Source organism: Coregonus lavaretus, assembly GCF_964263955.1.
Source record: "Coregonus lavaretus genome assembly, chromosome: 2".
Classification (NCBI taxonomy): domain Eukaryota; kingdom Metazoa; phylum Chordata; class Actinopteri; order Salmoniformes; family Salmonidae; genus Coregonus; species Coregonus lavaretus.
The window spans coordinates 77,387,733-77,409,444 of record NC_139989.1 but is presented as its reverse complement, the minus strand read 5'-3'; the positions used below and the strand labels follow the sequence as shown (position 1 = coordinate 77,409,444).

The 21,712-nt window shown below is 42.6% G+C and overlaps 1 protein-coding gene across 1 annotated transcript in view; it reads right to left on the bottom strand.

Moving 5' to 3' along the window:
* LOC311140606 (NLR family CARD domain-containing protein 3-like) overlaps positions 1-21,712 on the bottom strand; it is a gene marked incomplete at its 3' end in the record, with an annotated part of 114,285 nt that overhangs the window by 21,017 nt on the left and 71,556 nt on the right. The gene's annotated exons all lie outside the window — the stretch shown is intronic.

Below are 21,712 nucleotides of genomic sequence, written 5' to 3'. Positions count from 1 at the left end.
GTTCAAATTAAATGAATGCATCCAACTGCTTTTTACGACTTCAGAACTGGTAAAATTCCCAACTTCCACATGGTTACAAACGCAGCATCAGAGTGGAAACTTGAGAGACCAAACATAACAATCTTGTCACAACAGAAAATGCCATTGTGAATGCTGAACAATAGGAATGTTCTTTTAAAGAGTCCTTGACAGTTTGCACAGTGCAAGAAATCTTTCGGATTTCCATTTGGGAAACTGCTTTGTTTACAAGGAACTATAACACCTTTGCCTTCTCTTATGATTTGCCTGTTGTGTGCTCTGTCCCCTCGTTGTCTCAGTATGGTCAGTGGGAGCTTCCAGTCTTTGGAGTTCTTTGGGAAAGAATGGGCCTTTTGCCACTTCAGCTTCACCTTTATGAATCATTTCCAGATGCCGGGCAATTTTTGATTGTGGTTTCTCACAAAAGAGACAGTAATATTTTGATCAATCTTTAGTCTTTGTAACGTGCATGACTTCAAGTGAACTTGCGGATTCTTGCACAGAGGTGTCAGACTCAGTATTTCTATGTCCCTTATAGGCCTTTGTTCTTCCATACAGTAAAGCTCTAAACTGCTCTCGTTGTCACGTTCTGTTCCTGGCACATATTCATCTTCTGTTGTTTCTATGTTTCTGATTGAGTCTTCAGAATCATATCCAAGCATTTGTTTGTTGAGCTGAAATCATAAAAACTATCAGAATTCATCCAGTTGTTTTACTGAATACATTGTCTGATCACTGAAAACATGAACTGTTTTACTCCAACATATCAACTCTTATTTACTAAACCAATAACTGTTCAATCATGTCCTGATTTTTCTGAAAAGGGTTATTTCATATAATCAAGAAAGAAAAACTGTAATCATTCCATTACCTATTTTGTAGGCTAATGCACAGAATAGTACACGCCCCAAATCCTATGGGGACAGCCAAATAACCCTTTTAGGTTCTAGATAGCACTTTTTTTTTCTAAGAGTGTAGAAAGATGATATCCACAGTCTTTTGGCCTGAGCTCATGGTCTTCCTCTACCTCTTCTGTGACAGCCAGGGGGAGCAGGAAGCTGACTAGTGGTGGTTATTCAGCATGAAACGTCCGTTGGGGTGGGGGCATGGTAAGATGTCTGTAGCATCCACGTGAGAATGCTATTCATTGACTGCAGCTCAGCATTCAACACCATAGTGCCCTCTAAGCTCATCACTAAGCTAAGGATCCTGGGACTAAACACCTCCCTCTGCAACTGGATCCTGGACTTCCTGACGGGCCGCCCTCAGGTGGTAAGGGTAGGTAACAACACATCTGCCACACTGATCCTCAACACGGAGGCCCCTCAGGGGTGCGTGCTCAGTCCCCTCCTGTACTCTCTGTTCACCCATCACCGACAACGATGAGACAGCCTATAGGGAGGAGGTCAGAGACCTGGCCGTGTGGTGCCAGGACAACAACCTCTCCCTCAACGTGACCAAGACAAAGGAGATGATTGTGGACTACAGGAAAAAAAAGAGGACTGAGCACACCCCCATTCTCATCGACAGGGCTGTAGTGGAACAGGTTGAGAGCTTCAAGTTCCTTGGTGTCCACATCACCAACGAACTATCATGGTCCAAACACACCAAGACAGTCTTCTCAACAGCTTCTACCCCCAAGCCATAAGACTCCTTAACAGCTAATCATGGCTACCCAGACTATTTGCACTGCCCCCCCACCCCATCCTTTTACGCTGCTGCTACTCTGTTAATTATTTATGCATAGTCACTTTAACTCTACCCACATGTACATATTACCTCAACTACCTCAACTAGCCGGTGCCCCCGCACATTGACTCTGCACTGGTTCCCCCCTGTATATATAGCCTCCCTACTGTTATTTTATTTTACTTCTGCTCTTTTTTTCTCAACACTTTTTTGTTGTTGTTGTTTTATTTTACTTTTTTATTAAAAATAAATGCACTGTTGGTTAAGGGCTGTAAGTATGCATTTCACTGTAACGTCTGCACCTGTTGTATTCGGCGCATGTGGCCAATAAAGTTTGATTTGACTTGATTTGAGTTCACACTATCTAAACTTAGTTTTAGTGGATACAGTCAAAGCTGTCACTGAGGTAGGACAGTTCTTCTCCTTACTAGAAAGACTGTATGTCTTCACATCTGGGTCATACATGTGCATCAAAAATGGCTTAGCGTTCAGAGAGAGATGTACCCAGGTGCACCTAGAGAGCTTCAGAGACTAAGTGACACTCGCTGGGCCTGTTGATATATGGCTCTACATACTATTATGGATAGATTGCCTGCCGTTAAGCGAGTCCTGCAAGACATAGTCCAAGAACACAACGGTGACAGATCTGTTGAGGCACGAGGTCTGCTTGCACAGATAGATTTACAATTCATTGTGTTCCTTGTTCCACTGCATAACGTTTTTGGAGAAGCAACATTTCTATCAGATATGCTACAGTCTTCATCACTTGACCTGTCAAAGGCTGTTGATTTAGTTGAAGCCTTAGTTCAAACTTTGAATGACTACAGGGATGAGTCATTTTCTGATGACCTGTGTAATGAAGTGTTGAACACAGCTGAGCAATGTGATACTGCAATACAGCCCCCTGCAAAGCCACCAAAAAAGCTAAGCTCTCAATTTAATGGAGACTGTCTACTCAGTACAGTAGGTCAGAGGTCAGATCCAGAAATAGATTAAAGACAGTTTTCGTACAACCTTTTTCTACCCTGTCTTAGATCAGATGCTCAATGAGCTTAACAGATGATTCTCTAGCAGAAACTGTGACATAATGAATGGCGTCCAAACTCTAAACCCCAAAAGTGATGCATTTTTCAAAGAGAAGTCCCTGTTTCCATTTGCTAGAATGTATGAATCCAATATTGAGGACTTGGGGCATGAACTACATCAGTTCAGAAGAATTTGACAAAGGAAAATTCAGAGTGGCATGCAGAGACCCTCCAGTGTAGTAGAGATAGCATTATTCATTCAGCCTTATAAATACGTTTTCTTTCAGCTCTTTAAACTGTGCAAAATAGCTGTTTCAATCCCTGTTAGTACCGCTTCTTGTGAACAGAGTTTTTCTGCTCTAAAGCTGGTGAAAACGTATCTTAGGTCCACAATGTTAGATGAGAGATTAAGCAATTTAGGTGTATTAAGTATTGAGTCAAGGAGGGCAAAGGCCTTGAATCCAGATGAATTTGCGGATCTTTTTGCAAGAAACCACAAAAACCGTAGAATACAGTTGATGTAACTGATACTGAATATGTAATGCAAATGTAAAAAATGTAATGTAAATGCAAATAATAAATAGTTGAATGATTATAAACATGGTCATTTGTCTATTAATGTCTGCAATGCAGTGAAGAAAACGACATGACAACAATAATGTGTGATGTAACTGGCCCCTCTAACAGTACAACTGGCCCCAGCCTGGCCCCTCCCACTGGGAATGTTCTAGAACCACCACTGCTGGTACGGCGACATTGGCCCAGTTATTGTTGAATAATAATGAAGCTAGGTCAATTCAATTCAAATAATATAGCTAGTAACTTCAAAATACTTACAGCTGGAATACACTGCCGTTTTCTTTGTGAACATGGTGAGATGGAGGAAGCCGCATCCACATGTAGAGTTGTGGGGGAGGGGACAAGTTTCCCAAATAGACACTGGCTTTGGATCAGGTTTAAATTCCCCCCACTAATGATCCTTGTTAGGTTTGGGGGAGGGGAAGCTGATCCTAGATCTGTATCTAGGGGAAACTTCACCCCAGCAAAGAGAGATGGGGGAAGAGGAGGAGAGAGAGCGTTGCTCTCAGGATTGACAGATCACGTACAAAATCTACCAGTAGGAAATTGGTGTCAGAATATAATATCTGACCTTTAGCAGTTCTAATGTCTTCATTTGCTCCATTTCATTAGTCTTGTTGATTGATTGCTGACATCTAGTTTCACAGGTGAGATGGTGTTGATGAAGAGCATCCATCCGTTTTAGTACTGCATTAATAGTAATGCATTCACAGACATATAGTTGATACTGGTGGTCCTACCCATCCCCCACTTCACTCCATTAACCCTACACTTGCTGCTCACATGGTGGTTTGTCTAAATGTATCTGACTTTAGGTCAGTTTTTAAGGTTCAGAAGGTAAAGATTGTGTTAGGCTGTGTCAGGAGCACTAGTGGTAGTGCTGCCGCTCCCAGATCACACATTGCCCTATATAAGTATATACTGTAGCAAGCTGAACCCAACACCTACCAATTACCACCTTCTGATCTCTTGGTGGAATGGATAAGGTGTTGGCTTGATAGTCGCTGGACCCGGGTTCGAGTCCCGGTTGGAGCTATCCCTTAATTTGTTACATTGGTGTCAGAAGTGGGAGAGTGCCTGTGAGGCCATAAAAGAGGCATGTACAGGTGAGAGACTTGCTATAAAGAAGTGCGGGGGCATGCTCTCCCCAAGGAAGGGGGTAATGTAGCGACCTTAATCCAACACCTAGCCACATCATCGAGAGGTTCGGACCTCTTGGCGTAGCGCTTGTTGGGTTCTGACTTCTAAACATGAAATAGACTTATTCATGTCACTGAGGGAGAGAGGGGAATGTATAACGTTTCCATTCTGTCAGGATATGTTATTGTTAGCCATCAGGGATCCTATTGGAGGAGAAGAGACACAGTCTGGTACAAGTCAACATGACAGCCGTGAGTTGGGGAGGAGTGAGCAATTTGGGCAGAGGTCAGGTTAGATGAAGTGAGGAAGAACATATATCACTAATCTTCTGGATAGCAACAGAGGTGTATTGGCTGTTCAGATGTGGAAGGAGGGGCTCAGCATAGGAGAAAGGGTTAAATACCAGTGCTTGTGTGAATATGTTCTTTGTCTTATGCAGCTGTATGACCCAATGGGTGAATAAACTTGATTTGAGCTTTACTAATCGTCCCTGAGTTTCCCTGAGTAAAATTTCCCTCATTAAAATGCAAATCAATTTTTGACATGCGTTTTTCTGGATTTTGTTGTTGTTATTCTGTCTCTCACTGTTCAAATAAACCTACCATAAAAATTATAGACTGATCATGTCTTTGTCAGTGGGCAAACGTACAAAATCAACAGGGGATCAAATACTTTTTTCCCTCACTGTAGTGGTGTGTGCCTTTCCAAATAATATCCAATCAATTGAATTTACCACAGGTGGACTCCAATCAAATTGTAAAAACATCTCAATGATAATAAATGGAAACAGGATCAACGTGGATTAGCAAACACAACGTGCCATTGGAACACAGGACTGATGGTTGCTGATAATGGGCCTCTGTACGCCTATGTAGATATTCCATAAAAAATCCGCCGTTTCCAGCTACAATAGCCATTTACAACATGAACAATGTCTACACTGTATTTCTGATCAATTTGATGTTATTTTAATGGACAACAAAATTGCTTTTCTTTCGAAAACAAGGAAATTCCTAGGTGACCCCAAACGTTTGAACGGTGGTGTATATTTTACCGAACAGGCACTCAGGGCACGTGCTCCGGAGTCGCTTACTACGACGGTTGGTTTACTGTCTCAATGTTAGGTCCATTAATACAAGGTTTGCTTTACTGTCTCAATGTTAGGTCCATTAATACAAGGTTTGGTTTACTGTCTCAATGTTAGGTCCATTAATACAAGGTTTGGTTTACTGTCTCAATGTTAGGTCCATTAATACAAGGTTTGGTTTACTGTCTCAATGTTAGGTCCATTAATACAAGGGTTGGTTTACTGTCTCAATGTTAGGTCCATTAATACAAGGTTTGGTTTACTGTCTCAATGTTAGGTCCCTTACTACGACGGTTGGTTTACTGTCTCAATGTTAGGTCCATTAATACAAGGTTTGGTTTACTGTCTCAATGTTAGGTCCCTTAATACAAGGGTTGGTTTACTGTCTCAATGTTAGGTCCCTTAATACGACGGTTGGTTTACTGTCTCAATGTTAGGTCCATTAATACAAGGTTTGGTTTACTGTCTCAATGTTAGGTCCATTAATACAAGGGTTGGTTTACTGTCTCAATGTTAGGTCCCTTAATACAAGGGTTGGTTTACTGTCTCAATGTTAGGTCCCTTAATACGACGGTTGGTTTACTGTCTCAATGTTACGTCCATTAATACAAGGTTTGGTTTACTGTCTCAATGTTACGTCCATTAATACAAGGTTTGGTTTACTGTCTCAATGTTAGGTCCCTTAATACGACGGTTGGTTTACTGTGTCAATGTTAGGTCCATTAATACAAGGGTTGGTTTACTGTCTTTAAAAAATAAGTGTATTTTGAACAGAAAAGGATTGAATCCCTATGATAAGGTCCAAAAATACACAAACCTCTTTGCAAAGGTATTTGGCCTTGGTAAAACATGGTGAGAGAGAGACCAACCATTTATCGCTTTCCCTACCGGAACTCTTAAAGGAGGAAGAGCATAGAGAGAGGCCTGCCCTGGTAATGCCTGGACCGGAGACCTTACAGGTTGAAGATCAAATACATGTTGAAGATAATGTTCTGCATGACATGTTGACACATGTTCCAGCACGTAACCGGAGAAATGTTAGATACATTATGAACAAAATAAAAGACTCACCAGTCGTGGGGTCTATGTCTTCCATAGAAGCTCCAGCAGTATCCTTGCTAAACAGCCCAGCGCTGAACTGTGTCTTCAAAGTGTCTTCGGAGTAGTTTAGTAAACATTCCAGGATAGCCCTGTAAGGATAGGTGGCACTGCTTTGACTGATAAGGCGTTCACCCAAAGTCACATCCACTTGGGAGAAGATGGTAGCCAAGGGGTAATTAACGAGGCTCACCTTGGCATCATTTGCGATATTGGTCCCATCTCTTTAGGCCACTCTGAGACGCAAAGGTAATAAGGTGTTGTTGAGGTCCAGGTAGTTGTCACCATGGCCTGGGATGAACAACTCTATAGGTCCATTGTCTGTGTTGTTGAGGTCCAGGTAGTTGTCACCATGGCCTGGGGTGAACAACTCTATAGGTCCATTGTCTGTGTTGTTGAGGTCCAGGTAGTTGTCACCATGGCCTGCGGTGAACAACTCTATAAGTCCATTGTCTGTGTTGTTGAGGTCCAGGTAGTTGTCACCATGGCCTGGGATGAACAACTCTATAGGTCCATTGTCTGTGTTGTTGAGGTCCAGGTAGTTGTCACCATGGCCTGGGATGAACAACTCTATAGGTCCATTGTCTGTGTTGTTGAGGTCCAGGTAGTTGTCACCATGGCCTGGGATGAACAACTCTATAGGTCCGTTGTCTGTGTTGTTGAGGTCCAGGTAGTTGTCACCATGGCCTGAGATGAACAACTCTATAGGTCCATTGTCTGTGTTGTTGAGGTCCAGGTAGTTGTCACCATGGCCTGAGATGAACAACTCTATAGGTCCATTGTCTGTGTTGTTGAGGTCCAGGTAGTTGTCACCATGGCCTGAGATGAACAACTCTATAGGTCCATTGTCTGTGTTGTTGAGGTCCAGGTAGTTGTCACCATGGCCTGGGATGAACAACTCTATAGGTCCATTGTCTGTGTTGTTGAGGTCCAGGTAGTTGTCACCATGGCCTGGGATGAACAACTCTATAGGTCCATTGTCTGTGTTGTTGAGGTCCAGGTAGTTGTCACCATGGCCTGGGATGAACAACTCTATAGGTCCATTGTCTGTGTTGTTGAGGTCCAGGTAGTTGTCACCATGGCCTGGGGTGAACAACTCTATAGGTCCATTGTCTGTGTTGTTGAGGTCCAGGTAGTTGTCACCATGGCCTGGGGTGAACAACTCTATAGGTCCATTGTCTGTGTTGTTGAGGTCCAGGTAGTTGTCACCATGGCCTGGGATGGACAACTCTATAGGTCCATTGTCTGTGTTGTTGAGGTCCAGGTAGTTGTCACCATGGCCTGGGATGGACAACTCTATAGGTCCATTGTCTGTGTTGTTGAGGTCCAGGTAGTTGTCACCATGGCCTGGGATGAACAACTCTATAGGTCCATTGTCTGTGTTGTTGAGGTCCAGGTAGTTGTCACCATGGCCTGGGATGGACAACTCTATAGGTCCATTGTCTGTAATGGCAGAGAGTGGGGCTATCTCCACATAACAGGACCTATCTATTGGAAACTGGGTTAAGGGGTCCGTGAAAAGATGGAGCTCTGTCTTTAGAGCTTCAGAGGACATGCGGTGTAAAAGAGACATGTTGATTGTTCTTTTAGCAGTTTTTGGTCGAGACCTCCTCACTTTACGTCGTCTTTGACTTACTGACTTTCTTCCAGCGGTTAACCTCCGCTTTTTAAGGGAGGACATACGTCTTCTACCCAGAGGTCTCTTTTTAAGGGAGGACATACGTCTTATACCCAGAGGTCTCTTTTTAAGGGAGGACATACGTCTTCTACCCAGAGGTCTCTTTTTAAGGGAGGACATACGTCTTCTACCCAGAGGTCTCTTTTTAAGGGAGGACATACGTCTTATACCCAGAGGTCTCTTTTTAAGGGAGGACATACGTCTTCTACCCAGAGGTCTCTTTTTAAGGGAGGACATACGTCTTCTACCCAGAGGTCTCTTTTTAAGGGAGGACATACGTCTTCTACCCAGAGGTCTCTTTTTAAGGGAGGACATACGTCTTCTACCCAGAGGTCTCTTTTTAAGGGAGGACATACGTCTTCTACCCAGAGGTCTTTTTTTAAGGGAGGACATACGTCTTCTACCCAGAGGTCTCTTTTTAAGGGAGGACATACGTCTTCTACCCAGAGGTCTCTTTTTAAGGGAGCACATACGTCTTCTACCCAGAGGTCTCTTTTTAAGGGAGGACATACGTCTTCTACCCAGAGGTCTCTTTTTTTAAAGGGAGCACATACGTCTTCTGCCCAGAGGTCTCTTTTTAAGGGAGGACATACGTCTTCTACCCAGAGGTCTCTTTTTAAGGGAGGACATACGTCTTCTACCCCATACGTATGTTCTACCCAGAGGTCTCTTTTTAAGGGAGGCCATACGTCTTATACCCAGAGGTCTCTTTTTAAGGGAGGACATACGTCTTATACGCAGAGGTCTCTTTTTAAGGGAGGACATACGTCTTCTACCCAGAGGTCTCTTTTTAAGGGAGGACATACGTCTTATACCTAGAGGTCTCTTTTTAAGGGAGGACATACGTCTTATACCCAGAGGTCTCTTTTTAAGGGAGGACATACGTCTTATACCCAGAGGTCTCTTTTTAAGGGAGGACATACGTCTTCTACCCAGAGGCCTCTTTTTAAGGGAGGACATACGTCTTATACCCAGAGGTCTCTTTTTTGGTCTTTGAGACAACAGCATGAGGCCTGAGCCTTCTTGATGGTCAGGATCTTATGACCCACGTCTAGTCATAGCATTAGCCACCACTTCACTTACTATGTTTTTGGCTGCTGATTTTAAATGAGGTTTGGCTATGCTAATGCCTCTCTTCATAAAGGGTATAACCATCCTAAAGAGGTTACGATATATACCCCCTATCCCCGAACCATACATGGTCTGGGTTCCATAATAACCAGGAAATCCATTACCCACTTGATCAACATAGTATGATACATAGTGGTTAGGATCGAGATGGTATTTGTCTACCATAACCATTTTATTTTTGTATTGAAATATATATATTTTATTATTATTATTATTATTATTATTCTTTTTGTTTTTTATTAGATATGTAGAGAAGCTTTGACAGGTCTAAAGTGGAGTTTTACAATCACTTTTCCAGAAGTAAACTCTATATTTTTACACAGGAAGCGGCACAGGTCCTAATCCAGGCACTTGTCATCTCCCGTCTGGACTACTGCAACTCGCTGTTGGCTGGCCTCCCTGCCTGTGCCATTAAACCCCTACAACTCATCCAGAATGCCGCAGCCCGTCTGGTGTTCAACCTTCCCAAGTTCTCTCACGTCACCCCCCTCCTCCGCACACTCCACTGGCTTCCAGTTGAAGCTCGCATCCGTTATAAGACCATGGTGCTTGCCTATGGAGCAGTGAGGGGAACGGCACCTCTGTACCTTCGGGCTCTGATCAGTCCCTACACCCAAACGAGGGCATTGCGTTCATCCACCTCTGGCCTGCTGGCTCCCCTACCTCTACGGAAGCACAGTTCCCGCTCAGCCCAGTCAAAACTGTTCGCTGCTCTGGCACCCCAATGGTGGAACAAGTTCCCTCACGACGCCAGGACAGCGGAGTCACTCACCACCTTCCGGAGACATTTGAAACCCCACCTCTTTAAGGATTACCTGGGATAGGATAAAGTAATCCTTCTACCCCCCCCCCCCCCAAAATTGTAAAGTGGTTTTCCCACTGGCTATAGGGTGAATGTACCAATTTGTGAGTCGCTCTGGATAAGAGCGTCTGCTAAATGACGTAAATGTGCCCTTGAGCAAGGCACTTAACCCTAATTGCTCCTGTAAGTCGCTCTGGATAAGAGCATCTGCTAAATGACTAAAATGTAAATGTAAATGTAATGTAAAATGTTCTGATCCGTTTTGATCTCAAGCTGAATGTTTTCAATATATTTCTTGCTTACAGGTACGTAGTGTGGCTTGTCATAGTTAACACTGACTACATCCCCATCCTTGCCATCTATATGAACTGTTCTCAGGAGGGGTACATAACTGTCTCCTACCCTTTGATAGGATATGATGTCGGTATGCACAAACATGGTGTAAAGCCCTGCATGTATATCCACAGGGTATGGGAATAATCTATCTGTCACAGCCACCCCTTTATTGGGCGTCGTCCCCAACATGGTGTAAAGCCCTGCATGTATATCCACAGGGTATGGGAATAATCTATCTGTCCCAGCCACCCCTTTATTGGGCGTCGTCCCCAACATGGTGTAAAGCCCTGCATGTATATCCACAGGGTATGGGAATAATCTATCTGTCACAGCCACCCCTTTATTGGGCGTCGTCCCCAACATGGTGTAAAGCCCTGCATGTATATCCACAGGGTATGGGAATAATCTATCTGTCCCAGCCACCCCTTTATTGGGCGTCGTCCCCAACATGGTGTAAAGCCCTGCATGTATATCCACAGGGTATGGGAATAATCTATCAGTCACAGCCACCCCTTTATTGGGCGTCGTCCCCAACATGGTGTAAAGCCCTGCATGTATATCCACAGGGTATGGGAATAATCTATCTGTCCCAGCCACCCCTTTATTGGGCGTCGTCCCCAACATGGTGTAAAGCCCTGCATGTATATCCACAGGGTATGGGAATAATCTATCTGTCCCAGCCACCCCTTTATTGGGCGTCGTCCCCAACATGGAGGATAAATGACCACTGGTCTGTATAGCTAGCTCATCACCCCCTGTGATTTATACACGTTGTTGAATAGGGTTGTAGGTCAACACTATTTTCATATGGTTCAGGGCTAGGAGGCCGTTCATCTCAAAGACCATCCTCTCTACAGTTCTACAGAATCCTTTTTTTTAAGCTTAACAGGTTTTTGGGGGTTCAGATATCTTTTAAAAATAAAAATCACAGTCTTTTTTCTTGACATTATACCAACTATGGGGGTATGTAATCTCGCTGAGACATACTTCCCAGGCCTCTGATAACTCGATAGGTTTTGGAAAATTGGTTGTAAAATCCAAACTTATGTTATTCCTATATATATCTGCAGACGAATTACTGGGGAGAGTCGGGTAAAATCCACTGTGCTCCATGATGCACTCCAGTGTACACTGGAATGGAAGTGTGTTTATCATGCGTGAGGGGTTAAGTTTACGCCCCCTGCCTCCACGACCTCTTCCTCTAAAACCCATGTTTTCCCCTTTTCTCTCTTTTGATCCAGAATCTTCTCCACATGAACGACTTTGTCTATACCCATCTTTACCTTCTGGAGTTCCTTCTCGTAAAAGGACCCCTCTATATGCTCCCCATCATAATCTTTTAACTTGTAGACAGGAGGTATACGGGGTGAAGATTCTGTAACTGTGAACAGCTCATCGCTGTAACCTTGCTCATATGTTTTGTCTAAAAACACCCCTCAACTTGGAGATACATACCAAGTCACCAACTATAACTTTAAAATCAATGTCTTTCTTACGGTGAAGGGGATCAACCCATACAGATTTTTAAAGACATGAAAAGAGTTATCCAAAGACACCTCATAGGGCTTCATACGGACACTCTTGTGGTAGCTGTAGTTATACCCCTTTACTAAATCTTGAACTATTGCCACATATCTACGGGTGTTGTGAGCCGTAAAGTATTTCCCCATCCTCTCCTTCAAAGTCCTATTAAAGCGGGTCTCCTCTGCCCCACTCTTATTTTTTAAGACCCTTACAAAAGCTATTTTAGAGTAAAACGTCTATAACCGTTAGCATGTATCGATCTCCATCATTTTTATCGGCAAGTGCCTGCATGTCACATAGATCAGCCTGAAACTGTGACAAGGGATGAATAGAAAAAAACTATATTTCGATGAAAATTGTTTTTCGCACAGGTTTATGCAAAGTGTAAGCATCCTGCTCTGCTAGCCAATCGGTCACTTGGTCATCGTTTAACCTGCGGCCTGTTTCTTCAGCTGTAGCTGTCTGGAACCTCTCCTTCCCACCCAAAGACCCTGGGTTAGAGGGGGTATAATACGTGACCCTGGGTTAGAGGGGGTATAATACATGACCCTGGGTTAGAGGGGGTATAATACATGACCCTGGGTTAGAGGGGGTATAATACATGACCCTGGGTTAGAGGGGGTATAATACATGGCCCTGGGTTAGAGGGGGTATAATACATGACCCTGGGTTAGAGGGGGTATAATACATGACCCTGGGTTAGAGGGGGTATAATACATGTTTTTAATCAACTGCTCAGCCATCCTTCTGGCCTCTTTGATAACCATAACAATAATTTACCCATTTCAAATAACGAGAACATTTCATTTGCATTTTTGCATTTTATTTTTGCGTACATTTTTATGTATTATCCTTATCCATCTCAGTACAATAAGCTCTCAACAAAGACTTAAGCGTTTGATGGAAACGTTCCAGTGCTCCTTGACTTTGGGCATGATAAGCGCTAGACAAGTTGTGTTTAATATGGAGTTGTTGGAGAACCTGTCCAAAGAGATTAGAGGTGAAATTAGATCCTTGATCACTTTGAATGACCTTAGGGATTCCAAACAGTGAGAAAAACTGAGTCAAAGCTTTTAACACAGACTTAGTCGTGATAGACCGGAGAGGATAGGCAGCAGGAAACCTAGTGGTCTGACACATCACAGTCAACAAATAATTACTACCCTTTCTGGAACGAGGCAGAGGACCAACACAGTCAATAATCAGATACTCAAAAGGTTTACTGAGTACAGGAATAGGGAACAGTGGTACCGGCTTAATAGCTTGATTAGGTTTACCAGTTAATTGACAGGTGTGACAAGTTTTGATGAAATCAGAAACATCCCTCTTTAATCTTGGCCAAAAGAAATGTCGTAATATGCGATTGTAGGTTTTTCTCACACCCATATGCCCAGCAACGTCGTTGTGAGAAGTTGTCAGCACCAACTCACGAAGCTTAACTGGTACCACAACCTGACTAATCGCCTCCCCCAGAAAACAACTACCTTGAGACATCCACTTTCTCATCAGGACCTCCTCTTGGAGAAAATAGCCCTGTGCGACATCTCCCAACTGTTCCACAGGCACAATTTGGTCCCGCAACTCTTCTAATGTAGGGTCAGTCCGTTGCGCCTCGATTAAATCGGAACGGGATACAGATAACGGGATAACAGGGAAAACAGTAACAGACTTCTTTATGGTATTCTCGTTAGCCAGCTCCGTGACCAGGTCGTCATGGATCATAGAACGCGTCACTGCACACGCAGAAAACACCTCTGGGAAATTCTGCGCACTCTCATCAGGAATCCCTACAATTGTCGGCTTAGTGGAAACCACTAAAGATGGAGACACGATAGGCCACACACGCTCCCCAGCCAAGTTATTTCCAAGGATCACGTCAATACCCTCAATAGGCAATGAAGGACGCACCCCCACAACAACCTCACCTTTCACCAGTCCACAATCCAACATCAGTTTATGCAATGGAACTGACAGAGTGTTCAAACCTATTCCCCTAATTATAACACTATTCCCCGAATCAGTCTCCGCAGAGAAGGGTAACACAGATTCCAACACAAATGATTCAGAGGCACCTGTGTCTCTTAGGATCTTTACTGGCACTAGGTTCTTACTTCCTACCATAGACACAAAACCCTCCGTAACGAAAGGTAAATAGTCGGGATCAATATAACCCTTCACCTGGCTCCGGGCATGAGACAATGCGTCATGAGTGAACTGATGTGGAACAGGCGCGGCTAACGCTGCAGGCCTCGATTTACCATAAGCACCTGTACTGAATTTACCCCTAGACCTAAGAATCGGACATTCATTTTTCCAATGACCTAATTCTTGACAGTAGTGACACTCCTGACCAACGTCAGTTTTACCACGGGTATCAGGCTCAACCCTAGTTGAATGAAACTCTGCCCGGGAACCGAAGTATCTCGGCGAGCGAGGCCCAAATCTCTGCGAACGCCCCCACTCACTCCGAATACGGGGTTCTGCAAAAACATTTTTGTGAGTCAACACATATTCATCTGCCAAAACCGCAGCTTCAGCAACAGTCTTTATTTTTCGTTCGTTAATGTACGTCGCTATACGATCAGGGATTGTGTCCTTAAATTGTTCTAACATAATCAGATCACACAGCCCTTGAAAAGTCATAACTGCAGAGGCAGAACACCAGCGATTGAACTGTGAAGATAATATTTGCGCAAACTCAACATGAGTCTGCTGATCATCCCTTTTTAAAGTTCTAAATCGTTGGCGGTAAGCCTCAGGGACCAATTCGTAACTCTGTAACACAGCCGTTTTAACCTTCTCATAACTAACACTGTCTGCTACACTAAGAGCTGAATATGCTTCTTGCGCTTTACCAGTCAGCACACACTGCAACATCAAAGTGCGATCAGAATCAGGCCAACTCCTAGCGTCAGCAACACGCTCAAACAACGAAAATAATGTCTCCGGGTCCTTTTCATTAAACTGGGGCAACAACCGTAAATTCCCAACAATATCAAATGTGTCTGGATTACGACCAAAAGAGGAACGACCCCTAGGTAACTCTGGGTCACCTTCCCAGAGCAAACTCTCCCCTGAGAGCTTTCCTTCCCTAACCAACTCTAGTCGCTCTTGTTGCAGCTTGATTTTAGCATGCTCCATATCCTGTTTAAATTCCAATTCCCTTTCATATTTTACACGATCATGCTCCATTTTAGCTCTTTGTCCATTTTTTTCATGCTCTAGCTGTAACAGAAGCAGTTCTTTCTGCTGTTCAAAAAGAAGACCACTATGACTAACCGATGGAGCGGTCATTGTAACATATCGGGGAGACAACGTGTCCTCAGCAGAGGCTGCCCCAGTGGTAACATCCAGAATACCACTCTCCATCAAATTGGCCTTCAATATTAACCTAATATAATTTTTTTGGCGTTTATCACTAATTTCAACCTTGTAGTGTTCAGCAACCTTCAACAGCTGTTCTTTAGTACATAATTCTAACAGTTCTTCTGATGGAAAGCGAATGAACTCGTCTACATTAGACGCCATAATCAGGAAAATAAATAAATATATATATATCATAGTAATTTTGCTCAACCCCTCTGCTGAACACACCAGACACCAGAGAAATGACAATCACACCGAGCACCACAGAAGAGAGCTGGGATATGGAGCTTCCCCAAAACCTACAATAACTCAACCCTAGTCTTCGTGCAGATTCGCGGTGGGTAATTACGCACTGTAGCCCGCTGGCAAGGAATGAAACCCCCCAGCACGCTGGTAGATTCCCCCAAGCCACGGATGTGCCCCCGAGACAACTGCTCAGTCCACAGACACCACACAAAAATAACAAACATTTAACCATGCCCAACGTATCCCAAAACAAAACACGTCACTAAGCCTATCAGGGGAAAAGCTATAGCTCCGGGTAGCAAATGTCACTACCCTACCCAATCTCCCACTGAGGTACACAGCCGATTGTACTCACCTCCTCAGCCCGATGTCCCAACAGCGAGTAGAGCAAGAGTTTCCAAGCTGGGCAGGGACTGGAAACTAACCAATGTATTCTCTCCAACGCAGTACACAACCCAAAGACAACCAATACTGGGCCTATCAAACTCAACCAAACTAACAAAATTTACCAAAAAAAAAACTACAGAATTGGACATTAACTCCACGTTCTCCCAAACACAACCAGTTCAATATCCCAGACGAGCCCCCACTTGTCACGAACCGGCTCAAGTTCGTAACAAAAGGGAGACACGTGGAGACAAGGAGTACTCAAAGTATATATTTATTAATTAAAGTAAACTAACTGAAATAACAATGGGGTGTGTAATCAGTAATCAGTAGTGTAAGTGAGTGTTTGCTTGCATAAATGTAATATAGAAAAGTGTTGAGAAGTGCAAAAGCAAACAACCCAAAAAGGCCACAAAAATATCACAACCAAAATCAAAGTATCTGCCTGGAGAGAGTTTTCTTAATGAATGTGGAAGAGGTCCATTTATGCTGGGACACACCCGGCCCAGGTGTTTCCCATGTAGCTGACGACCCTCCCAACTCCGCCCACCGGCATCCTAATAAGGAAACAAGAGCAAAGAGAGAATACGGCAGACAGAGTGGGAGGGTCGTCACAATTACGTATCCATTCAGTTTAGGTTGTAAAGACTTATCTAGGATGATCAATGGAAACAGGATGCACATGAGCTCAATTTCCAGTCTCAAAGCAAAGGGTCTGAATACATCTGTAAATAAGGCATTTCAGTTTTTATTTTTATACATTTGCAAACATTTCTAAAAACCTGTTTTCGCTTCATCATTATGGGGTATTGTGTGTAGATATATGATGATTTTTTTTTTTTTTTTTTTTATAAGGCTGTAATGTAACAAAATGTGGAAAAAGGGAAGAGGTCAGAATACTTTCCGAATGCACTGTTAATGGGAAATGCCATTTGGAAGATATATATTCTTGTTTTACTGAACTATCACAATAATACATAGAATGTTAGACCACACATTTTGGACATGCATGGACATTGTCCCAGGTCATTGAGAACGTTCCGTACATCACAGTTTCCTCCTGTGAATAGGCGAGTCTCCTCTTAAATATCTTAGTCTGGAATTAACATTGACATTACTGACATACACGTAATAACCAGTCATTGTACTCATAAATAAGGTAGCCTGTGTAATCACCTTGAAATAATATAATTATGAAATAGGCTGAATCAGATTGTGTTTACATATGTTTAAGACTCACACTTACCTCAGCCTGTTTCTTCCACTTCATGATCTGGGTATCATTGCCGACCCTCAACCTGTTAACATGTCCTCTAGTGCCATCAGAACATAGGCAGATGGCCATGGAGTTCAGAGTGATGAATATCTTCTCACAGCATCCTCCCCTCCACAGCTCCATCTCCAGGCATGTTGGTACAAACTTTTCATTTTATTTTGCCTGCTGGTGAACAAGGCCATTGACAGCACCATCCATGTCCCTCTGTCAAGGAGGTCTCTGAAAAGAGGAGACATTAGAAGGTTTCTTCTCTTAGTTTAGTCTTTTGTCTCGGACAAGGCTTACATGTCAGAGGCGTACTTACTTTACTAAGTTACTTGTAGAAACGGTACAACTATATACAACATGTCAATTGTGAAATGATTGATATTGGACATCTAGTGTTTGGATGATATTGGGTTAATCCTCACATTGTGGTGATTCCTTTGATGAGGTCTACTTTGAGGTTTCTGGCCTGGGGAAGGGTTGCCCTCTAACAGGTGGTCATCAAAGGTGCCTTCTCCTCTGCCCACGCCAGAGTCTCACTCCAGGAAAAGGTCTGAAAGACCTCTGTCTCCACCGGTTGGGACAAGGGACCATTTTTTTTCCTGCACTAACTCCTTTTCTCTGAAAGTACATAGAAATCACACAAACCTATGATCCTACATTGTAGATGTATGGTATGGCATATCAACTGAATTATAATCTCAAGTCTAAAAAACAATCACTCTTATCACATACTTCTACTACCTTCCCTCTTGATGATGACCTCTTTGTACCTCTTCACGTGTGACCTCATAAACAAAGCATGGAGGTATTGATGGCAATCCAGGAAATATCTGGCCCTGGCAAGGGGACCAGACCCATAGACTGGATGTGTCCTCTTCACCTCGGGGACAGGGGACTTTGTTGGTCTTCCAGACAATCTCACCTTCTTCACCTTAGCTGGTGTTTCAGCCAATCTCACCTTCTTCACCTTAGCTGGTGTAACAGCCAATCTCACCTTCTTCACCTTAGCTGGTGTAACAGCCAATCTCACCTTCTTCTCCTTAGCTGGTGTAACAGCCAATCTCACCTTCTTCTCCTTAGCTGGTGTAACAGCCAATCTCACCTTCTTCTCCTTAGCTGGTGTAACAGCCAATGTCCTCTTCTTACCCTTCTTCTGGGTCTTGGTTCTTAGTGTGGCCAAGCACGGCCGGCACAGAAATGAGGTTTTAGATGGAGACACAGGATCCAGTGGTCTGGCAGTAGGAGGACTGGTCAGGGACAAAACACTTGTCCTATTGTACCCTCCTCTGCCTTTAACTCATTCTAAACTACAACCTACATATTGATTCTCAGACATATTGTCCTCACAACTGTCTGTCTCTCCCTATCTCTCAATACTCTATGTATGTGTGTGTGTGTGTGTGTGTGTGTGTCTATATAGTAAATGCTATATATCTATTATATGGTTATATATTGATAATTATATATTATATTTATATAAATGACTGTAGTGTGTATATATATATAAATATAATGTGTAAAACTAGCAGTGTGAATGTTAAAACAATAAATGTTATAGAATAAGAGTTTACTGAAAATAATAAGTAATTTAGTGAATAATGGAACAAATGTAGTGAATGTGTCTGTTTGTAAATGAAACCTAGGCTATACGATTATTGTAATATGTAAAATAAACATATCTTTCTATGATTTATCTTTCCTGGTTGTTATTTCTCAGTGTCTCTGGACAGAAAATGTGCCAAGTCAATAAAGTTATGCGCTCAATTTTGTGTTTACTGACGCCTGTAATGATCTGCAAAATGTTGATTGGTTGACAGCCCATCTGTAGATTGTGTGATTTGATTGGACAACGAGTATTTGGAGCCCTTGGTCTAAGTCATTGGATATTCAATTGATACAGTTGCAAAAAAAAGGAGCAAAAAGTTGGTGGTTGCATTTCATTAACGTTTAATGAAAAAGTATGGATTTCAGCAAAAAAAGAAAGACACGCAACTACAGAGGACAAACATTTTATGATTCATTATTTTTTGAAGTATTGACCTTGGGAGAATAAATAGCCTTTTTAGTGTTTTTCAAAATTGTTATTAAACGACAAGTTCAAGCCAATTTTGTCTGCATTTTCTAATGATATATACTTATGTCTTCTGCCTTAATTGTAGTAGCGTAACTGTGTTGTGAGATTTTAACTAGAACAATAAGAAACTATTACTGGATATAGTCAATGGGATAGTTGTTGTCATGGTAGACTTTTAAAACTAATCATGTGGCTGGCCACCCCTTTACAACTCGGAAGGCATGGTTTTGCAGATAAATGAGTAAACGTGAACTACACTCTTAAAAGAAAAGCTTCCTGTAGGATCCTTTAGGATAATATAAGGTTAAAAAATATACCTTAAGATTAATTCCCAAGCCTATACTCTGCCATCAGCTCGTTGTTGAACCGTTGTAGACTTCAGGGGTTCTTTGAAGAAGCCTTTTCAAAAGAGGGGTTCGGTTTGGAACCAGCAGCGCCCTCGTGAGTAAAGGGCGCGCGAGCGCAGAATTCAAATTGAGACCGTTGGTCAAAAGACAACTGGAAGCGGGAAGCGCGCGGATGGTTGGAGAGACGCGACCAGTAAGAGATGACTTGCAACGGATTGACGTGAAAGGTGAGTGAACCTTAGCTATTCGCTAGCTAAGGTAATAATTCATCAAACTACTATCAAATAACTTAAAAACAATACATCATGTAATGTACTCCAAGCTACATAGCCTGTAATGTTAGCTGGTAATTGTTGTATAAATGTTGGTACGTTTTAGCTAACGTTAGCTACAGTAGCTAGCTAGTTAAAGTTACTGTAACGTTAGCTAACTTTAGCTAGCTAGACTCAATATTGAGGAATTGTAGTCATTTAAACCCATGATATACTTTCTCACCATCTCCTTCCATCCTCCTCCCTTTAGTACCTGGCTTATCCTGCCCCTGTCCAGTTAAGTGGTGGAGAGTTTGGGAGCTGTGAGCTCTGATAGAGAAATGTATCAACCACCACGAACAGGTAAGACACACACACACACACACACACACACACACACACACACACACACAGATGACCCAATGTAGATTATGTTCGACTTGACAAAAAGAAGAATACATAAAGCAGATCAGATTAGTTAGATGCATTTGATATTGAATACTCATGTTGTTTATGTTGTGTTTGTGTCTAATTGATGTCTTTCAGGTTGGTGTATTGGGGCGGATTGTTCTGTCCTCTGTATTTCAGACCAAAGCAAGACAACGTTTAAAGCTCACTATGGATCTACTAACAGGTTAGCCTCTAAGTATTTGGATGTATTTGAAGTGTGATTATAGTGTGTTCTGTGTTACTCCTTTGTCTATCCAATACTAACTGAATGGTGAATGAATGTATTTACAGTGAATCAATCAATCAATACAGTTTGATTATTGTGTGTTTTATGTCATTCCTTCATCTTTTCCAACACTAACTGAATGGTGAATGAATGTATTTGGAGTCATCAATCAATCAATCAATACAGTGTTTGAACAAAATTCAACTCCAGTTGAAGAACTGGGACAAGCTACAAATCTCATTGTGGGGTAGACCACATGTTATGAAGATGGTTAAAGCTCCTAAACGGAATTACGTCATCAGCATGTTTCCACTGTCCATACCTGCCTACACCCTTAACACCATAGACAAAATGATTCATTTGGACTATTAAAAGGGCGAGGATGAACCAAGCTAGATTACAGGTAAAGACTTAGAAGGGAGGATTAAAGCTCCCTAACATGTAATTATAGCAAGAAGCCTTTATAACTGCCCAAATAGGCTCTTTATTGAGAACTCTAATAGGCCAATTTGGGTTGACGTGGAAGAATAACTTAATGCCCCATTTGGAGCATCATATTATCTGAGTCAACACTTAAATGTGGGGCTGCAGAATCCCATAATGTCCCATACTAAGAAATATGGCGTCAGATAAATAAGAGACAGACATCTTCACCTTTCCTGACAAGCTCTGCTTCTTTATGGAACAACCATAAATACAAATGAGGAGGAAAGGTGGTTGTCTGGAAAGACACATTTATTTTTCACTTTTGCTTCATGTATCAACTTTAATTTGAGTGTGGCTGTGGAAGACTGGTCCCTTGATGATGTCTGCAAGTGGCTGAGTACCAATGATCTCCATGATTCCATCCCATCATTCCAAGGTTCACAATCTTTCTGAAGAATGCCAACTCTCTTCAATTGTCCACTTTGCAACGAGCATACTGTCTTTGTGTCCAGACGACTCACACATATTGGCCTCAATCACCAGCATGAACCACATTTTCTAATTACCT